Source organism: Helianthus annuus, chromosome 11 (assembly GCF_002127325.2).
Source record: "Helianthus annuus cultivar XRQ/B chromosome 11, HanXRQr2.0-SUNRISE, whole genome shotgun sequence".
Lineage (NCBI taxonomy): Eukaryota > Viridiplantae > Streptophyta > Magnoliopsida > Asterales > Asteraceae > Helianthus > Helianthus annuus.
In genome coordinates this window covers 136790824-136799542 of record NC_035443.2, presented here as the reverse complement: position 1 = coordinate 136799542, position 8719 = coordinate 136790824, and positions in this window count along the sequence as shown.

The window sequence follows — 8719 nt, the reverse complement described above, 5'->3', positions numbered from 1 at the left end:
TTAGATAACGAGACGGGTGTAATGTGGTGAAAACATGGTAGATACGCCATTGGTACTTCTTATATATAAGTGTTTTCATCATATTACATATCTTGGCGTTATTTAGTTCACTTGGGTAAACGATTTTGAAACGATATCACACAACGATGTTTTTCTAAGAGATATAAACTATACGAGCTTTTAACGAGTTATTGCAAGATGTTTTACAAGTTGGTGTTCTAAAGCAAAGGTTTTTGGGTTAAGAATCATGGCTACGAGGTTTTATAAACTATAACCCGCTTGATTCGAGTTGGTTAATTAAGTTGCAATATTATACTCTTTTCAAAACAAAGTTTTTAATAAAGTATTGCAACACTTAAACTAGCCATGAATTCGACACTCCTTTAAAACCTATGTACTCGCCAGCATTTCTTTGCTGACTAAGTTTTTACATATGTTTCAGGTGTTGATGCTTGAATGACTGCTAGGATGCATGCGTCACATAGGATCTGGACGAGGCCTTAGTGACATAATAACTATGATATACAATATAAAACTCGTTTATTCTATGTTAAGACAATGCAATGCTTAATATTATCAATAAAACGAAACACTTTTTGTATCCATGGTTGTGAAACGATTGCTTCTGTTACAACACTCCCCGATGTTTCCGCCACGGTTTGTTGTCCTACGTGGTCGGGGTGTGACAGAAGAAGAGTGGGTATCAGAGCCAATGGTTATAGGGAATTAGGTTATTAGTAATGCTTTGACCTAGACTATAACTTTAGGACCCTAACACAAGTTTACTTGTGTTTAGATTTTAAAACAATACCGTCACCTATCCTTAGGTGATGACCACAATGAGAACACAAATCCGAATCTGCTTCGAAAACTAATCATCTGTTCTAGGATGATTGATTACTAGGTTTTGAACCCTCTGTTTTATGGTTTTGAACCCTTCCAGTTTGATTCATATTTGGCTTAGTGCCTTTTGAATTTTCAAAATCTCGTCAAAATTTGGGTTAAAATAATGTGAACACGTGCAAACTGGAAGAGTGAATGCCTGTACCCTGAGTTTTCTGTCTAAGGCTAGAGTGTTCGTACAAATCCACATAATCGGACCAGTCACTCTTACCTGGGAACTTTTGGGGTGAGTGTTCACTTATAGGCGAGCATGTCTTCGCGATGCATTATTTTGATTCATTTACTTTGATTAGTCACTACGTGTCATTTGTTTGTTTGAGGTAACGAACAAATGATCGCCTTCCTTGTATTCCGTCGATGTTTTCAATACCTTTCTTGTTTATCCGAATGTCAATGCGAACGCGAATCCCGCCCATGGACGAGCGTACAATCTGAATGCAAACGAAGCGAGGGCCGACAATGAGGTTGTCAACGGTACGTTTCTTGTTAATAATCAACCCGCATCTATTCTTTTTGATTCTGGTGCCGATCGTAGTTTTGTTTCGTTATCTTTTGAACCTTTGCTTGCGATACCTAGAACTAAGTTGAGGAAACCCTTATCTGTCGAAATTGCTACTGGTAAACCTCTTGTTCTCGATTCTATTATTCGTGATTGTCAGTTGAACCTTGATAACCACCTTTTTCCTATTGACCTGACGCCAATGCAACTTGGGAGCTTCGACGTCATCGTTGGAATGGATTGGTTAACCAAACATCACGCTGAGGTGGTTTGTTTTGATAAGATTGTTCGTATTCCTCTTCTGTCTGGCGATGTTTTGGAAGTTCGTGGAGAGAAGCCACCTGGCAGTTTGAAGCTTATGTCGTGTACAAAGGCCCAAAGATATTTGAGAAAGGGATATGTTGCTTTTCTAGCACATGTCACCGAGGAGAGAAGCAAAAGTAAGAGTATCCAGGATATTCCGATTGTTCGGGATTATCCAGAGGTGTTTCCCGATGAACTGCCTAGTTTGCCTCCAGTTCGTCAAGTTGAGTTTCATATCGACCTTGTACCTAATGCCAACCCCATTGTGAAAGCACCTTATCGTCTTGCACCGTTAGAGATTCGAGAAGAAGTTTATGTGGGGCAACCACCGGGGTTTGCAAGATTCGAGAAGAAGTTTATGTGGGGCAACCACCGGGGTTTGCAGATCCACTAAACAGAGACAAGGTGTACCTACTGGATAAAGCATTATACGGTCTACACCAGGCCCCGAGAGCCTGGTACGAGACGCTTTCGACCTACTTGCTGGACAACGGGTTCACAAGAGGCACACTAGATAGCACCTTGTTCACAAAAGAAGAAGCTGGGCATTTGCTGATCGTGCAGATCTACGTTGATGATATAATTTTTGGTTCCACCAACGACGAGTTGTGCAAACAGTTTGAGATTGTAATGAAGAAGAAGTTCGAAATGAGTTCTATGGGGGAGATGAAGTTCTTCCTCAGGTTACAAGTAGAACAACTGCCTGATGGAATCCTCATTCATTAGACAAAGTATGTAAAGGACGTGCTAGATAAGTTTGACATGACAGATTGCAGTCCTGCATCTACCCCCCTCGCACAGAACCATGGTATTTGTCCTGACGAACAAGGCGTGAAGATGGATGAAACTTTATACCGATCAATCATTGGCTCGTTGATGTATCTTACAGCCTCCCGTCCCGACATCATGTATCCGACATGTCTATGTGCACGATATCAGTCGAATCCGAAGCAGTCACACCTGACGATCGTCAAACGCATTTTACGGTATTTGAAGGGCTGCCCAAGCATCGGCTTGTGGTACCCTCATTCGGGTGATTTTACCTTATCCGGTTTTGCTGATTCAGACTTTGGTAGCTGTAAGCAGAACGCAAAGTCCACCACTGCTGGGTGCCAGTTCTTCGAAACTCGGCTTGTAACCTGGCAGTGCAAGAAGCAAACTGCAGTTGCGCTCTCCACGTGTGAGGCTGAGTACGTCTCAGCCTCTAGCTGTTGCTCGCAGATCCTCTGGATCCAACAGCAGATGCGCGACTTCGGTCTGCAATACTTGGATACTCCGATATTTGTGGACAATGAAGCGGCCATTAATGTTACTAAAAATCCGGTTCACCATTCGAAAACAAAACACATTGAAATCCGTCATCATTTTATAAGAGATTGTCACGAGAAGAAATTAATACGGATTGAACATGTGGGCACCGATGATCAGAAAGCTGATTTTTATACAAAACCTTTTGATAAAAAGAGATTTTACTATCTTTTAATGTTAAATGGGTTAAAAAATCTGCAATCTGGGAGGGTTATCGATTGTGAAGCCGAGTTAGGCAGCGATCTGACATGACCCGTGTCATGTTGTCACTTTCGTTTGTACAGTTGTATTTGCTTTTCGATAAAAACAAAAACACAAAAATGTGTTTTAGTTTTAGGGGGAGATATTCGCAGAAAAATACAAAAACATGATAAAATCATAAAAATCCAAAAACATTAGAAAATTTCAAAAAGAGCTGTGTAATATAGGGGAAATGATAGTACATTAGCTAGACGAGAACGGTACGCTAAAGAATTGAAATGGAAAAATGCAATTAAGAAATCTTGCTAGAGATGTGCCGATAGGTTTTTACATAGTTAGTAAATCAGTTTGGGATATAAACCTAAATTTAACTTGCGTTTTCGTGGGGAACACCTCCAGGATATATATGTAACCCCTGAAATCCTGTTTGAAAGGTCCCGTATTCTGAGATAATAGGTCTTTATACTCGGTGATATCTGGGGTATTATCCCGGGACTTCTGCTGTATGGAAATACTGACCTAGTCCCCGGATAATACTTTTCGCAAAAAGCTTTGAAACATAAGCTTCACCCTCAGCAGACTGATGAAACAATAAAATTGATAGTCACTGCTGTTGAAATATAAAAGATCCTCTAAAGGGGACCCACCTTAAAGTCGAACCGTCATCTCTCTGCAGAACGGAAGTTCTGACCTGAGCTCTCACGGTTTCGCATTTACCCCTACAGATATCAGCTGTGGTATATTCACCTGTAAGACTGAATACTGGGATCCAGATACGGGAGTATGTACTGAGGTGGGGACACACGTAAACGTTTAAGTCTTAAAACACTAATCACATATCCCGAACAGATTGAAAGTTTTGTGAAAATTTAGGTGGATCAATATATCGGCAATCTACGCAAACTGTTTAATGCCTAAAATGTAATATCAGCTTAACGGTACTGGTGTTCTGTCGGCAGCGGATATGATCCCCTAACATGCTCACAAAAATAGTGTGTGTATATATTTTCAGTTTGTACAGTTATAATCCAAAAAGATTTTCATTTCTCGTTTTATTTTCGACAACAGACATTGGGGATTGAAAAGATCAAAGTCTTTATGCAGATCATGTTAGCAATTGATGAGGGTTGGGTAAGCTGGTGATTGCAAACTGAGATTGGTATTGTATTTGTCAGATAAAGCTTGAAGTGTTCAAAAGTTCATTAAGTTGAATTGTTTTTAAAATGAAACGTCAGGATACTTCATAAATCTGATCATCCAAGGCCATTAACTTGGACTTGGTGGATCAAACAGTTGACCAAGGTCATTGACTTGGACTTGGTCAGCTGGGTGGAACAGTGTTTAATTAGTAAATTGCATAAAATGGAATGTTTCAAATTTTTGATCAATTTTAAATGTAAAAAAAGTCTCAAATGCTTAGTTGATTCATTAAGTTGAATCACAACTTTATTGGTTTGTAATAGAGAGGTTGAGATGTGCAGGTTTCTTAATCTGTTGATACGCAAAGCCAGGCGTCGATCCCAAAAGCACGAAAGCTTGACGAAAGGGGGAGCCTGAAGAGTCTACAGAAAGAGAGCAAAGGAAGCTGAAGACAGATCCACCGGGATTCTGTTCGAACAAGAGAGAGTATGTGTTTGCTGAAGACGTTAAATCTTAAAGAAGACTCAAAAGAGAGAGAAAGACAAGTCGCTACGAGTTTCACTACGGATTGACTGCGGCAATATCCAAGGGGGAGATTGTTAGTGTATTTAATGTCTATCGCCTTCGTCAATCCAAGCAGTAGCAAGAAACCGAAGAAAGAGAAATAAAAAGTTGTCTAAAGACCCAAAGACCAAGACTGAAGACTACGGCTCTATCCAAGGGGGAGTTTGTTGATACATTATGTCTAAAGCCTATGTCTTAAGTCTAGGGTCTAAATATGTCAAGTTTGTATAGTTTAGGGGTCGAATATGTAAAGTTTTGATAAGATTATAGGGGTTCCGTTTGAAACAAGCATGTTATGTTTCAAACGGAAGGGTTTGTGTGTTGTCCGTTTGAAAGTGTGTATGTTACTTTCAAACGGAAGGGTAAGGCCTATATATAGGTTTGTTGTTTCTCATTTTCAAATGGTCAGAAAAGTCATGTACTGTTACTCTGCCAAAATTTCCAGTGAAAGTGAATGAGAAGCAAGTAGTTAAAGTATCTGCAAAGTATCTTCATCTATTTTCTACTCTTTCTATCTGATTCTAATCTGATTGTGCGTTTCCGCCACTCAATTAGTGTGTATTGCTCAAATTGACTCATTCTAGAGGTCAAACTGATCCTACATTACTGATGCTTGATCCATCAGTGGTTGTCAAAACAACTGTCCTCCATTATTTGCCATTTCATCAGGGGTTGGCACGCTGTCAGATCATTATAACCGCTGCCACATCAGCATTCATTTTTTCCCTAAAATAAAACCCTGATTAAACCCAAACAGAGGCTCACACTATCGAATTGAATTCCAAATATTCTCTTCACAAAGCAGTTTCCCACTCTTCCTCACAAAACCTTCTTCGATCTTCTTCATCAAAAATGACGAAACCAAAATCGAAGTCAAAATCAAAATCATCTTCTTCCTCCACCCTAACAGATGCCACTCAAATGGTTGTTGAAGCGAGCGAAATACCATTCAAAGCTCCTCACAACTACGTGGGTATACTCGCAAAACCCACATCCGACGACACCTTCAATTCCATCATAGACATCATATCTGCATCAAAGTATAAAACTTTGTTGACAGCAGATTCTCCCATATACCTGGAAACCCAGAGAGAGTTCTGGAAAAATGCCACTCTTGAGAAACAAGATGATGTCATCAAAACCATAAACTCCTCAATAAAGGGTAAAACCATTCAAATCACTCCGCAATCTATTTCAGAGGTCTTCAAACTCGATGATCAGAAAGGTAAAATTTCTTTCTCAAAAACCGAGTTGAAAAATGATTTTCTGAACAGGGGATATGCAGAACAACCAAAAAGGGATACCTTACAAAAAGGTTATTTTCTGTCTGTACCCAGATTTTTATTTCACACACTTTTGATGTGTGCTTCAAATAAAACAACATCTTTCAATGAAATACCATTAAAAATTCAATGTCTGGGCTATGCTATTTTAAATAATAAAGATTACAATTACTGTAACACCCCCAAAATTCCACCTGCGGAAACCCCGCGAGGCGTGTTACGCATCAGAGTTCGAGCCACCAATCACATTGAACCAATAGTAAATACTTAACAAAACATGCCTTTAATTACCAATAGATGTTGTTAAACATAATATCAATTCCCAAAATGTTGTGTAGCGGAAGCATATAATAAATCGTTTAGCAATCGTTTCATAAAAATACTTATAACCAATGTATCAAATGTAAGTTAATCCAAAAGTCTCGATCCATGACCACTCCAGCACTCCCAGATAGCAAGTCCACGTTCCATACGTTAATGACCTACAAGCATGCAAACAAGTGTGTCAGACTACGCTGTTGAGTTCAAGGTTTTGTTAACGTGTGTGTTACCAGATGTATGTTAATGCGATTCAATGTTGTATTACGATGTTGCTCATGCTAGTTACCCTAGGGAGTACGCCCTTACGTAACCGAGGAGTGTGCCTCGTTGCAACCCACTATGTTGTTCACGCTAGTTACCCTAGGGAAAACGCCCTTACGTAACCGAGGAGTGTGCCTCTTAACAACCATAGTGAAACCTAGATAATTAGTTCACCCCCGTCCTTACGGCCCGGTGTGAGGTTTCCCACCTAATAGCGCTATCAACTAATTACCCCCATTGCCCTCCAGGCAATAACCCAAACCGATTAAGTTGTTTACCCAATGTTTCCCTTCCATATGTTTACCAGTTGTCCCAAACCACCGGGACGCATGCTTGAGAAAATGCATTGAACTCACCTGGGGTTGCTCGGTATGGTACGCACAGTTCAATTAAGTTATAGAGCGATTAACCACGTCCTACCAAAGTTATTGTACTAGTCAGATTCGTATACAAGTAGTGCACGTTTGTTCCACACATTTTGTAACAGGTTGTACAAGTATTCAACATTGTATTCCACGTATAGGTAATCACGTAAACAAGCACGTAAACAAGCGGAGTCCAAGTGTTCAGCCCAATCAGTTGGGCTCGTAATAGTGCAGGCCCAACAGTGTGTACGCATGTATGGTCTCGAGTCGCAACCGGACTCGCAACCGTGGTCTCGGTTTGTACTGGTTTCACAGTCTCGAGTCGCAACAGTGTGTACGTATGCATGGTCTCGAGTCGCAACCGGACTCGCAACCGTGGTCTCGAGTCATCATGTCCTAGCCGAGATCACACGGTCTCGAGTCGCAACCGGACTCGCCACCGTGGTCTCGGTTTGTGCTGTTGTGTGCGAGTGTTGTGGTCTCGAGTCGAGACTAGGAGATCCCGACTCGCAATCGGTGTCGCGACAGTGCATGTAACAACTTTCCATAATTCTTAGCGACAATCATTCCGTAATATCAGTAAACATCTATGGCAGTTTCACAATTCAGATCAATCATAGAATTCAATTCAGAAATTATCCTAATTCATATACGTTCATATCATCATCACCAAGAACATTGAATCAGCAAATAAATTAAGCATACAAGTCGGGTCATTTAACTATCATGCAACAGGATTCTAGACCAAACATGTGAACAATATTCAGTCAAATAACATCATGTAACAGTCGATTAACCATACATTCGGTTCACGAAATCATCATAGTAACAACTAGTCATGGTAGTCTATCCTATCTAATCGGTTTTTAGATTATTATCATGCAATTCAAATCATGAGAATATCATCATAATCAACATGCTATCAAGAACCCTAGTTTATCATTCAAGATCATAATATCATCAATCATACAAACACTAACCGATTGAAAAGAGAAAGGAATTGATCCGAGCACAATGATCTTCAAGAGGGAGCAATCCTTGGCTGCCTTTGGTTCCGAGCCGAGAGAGAGAGTGTTTGGTGTGTGTGTTCTTGGTTGCAAGGTTGTGAAACTAAAACCCTAAAGGTGTGTGTACGTGTAAACATATAACCGAGCTAAAGGGAGTGGGCCGAGCCCAAGCTTAGTGAGCCGAAACCCTCAATGGGCCGTCCTAAAGTCCGAGTACAAGTGATACGGCCCAAAAGGACTTGTGCGATCGAGTGGGTAGCGTTGTGTGGTTCGGGTTTCATTCAAACATGTATAACACACATTCACATATTTCATTAATCATAAGTTCACAAAATCACATAAACATGCATTTAATCAATTAGAGTAACTCGCGTAACATTACAAAATAGGTCTAAAGTACGAGTTGTCACAGTATCCCCAACTAAAAAGAAATTTCGTCCCGAAATTTAGTACGCACTCACTGAGAAAGCTAGATAAGTTAAAGCTAGGTAAGTTATATCGTTTGCTGGTTTTCCTGGGGTGTCACATCCTCCCCAACTTGAATGGGAATTTCGTCCCGAAATT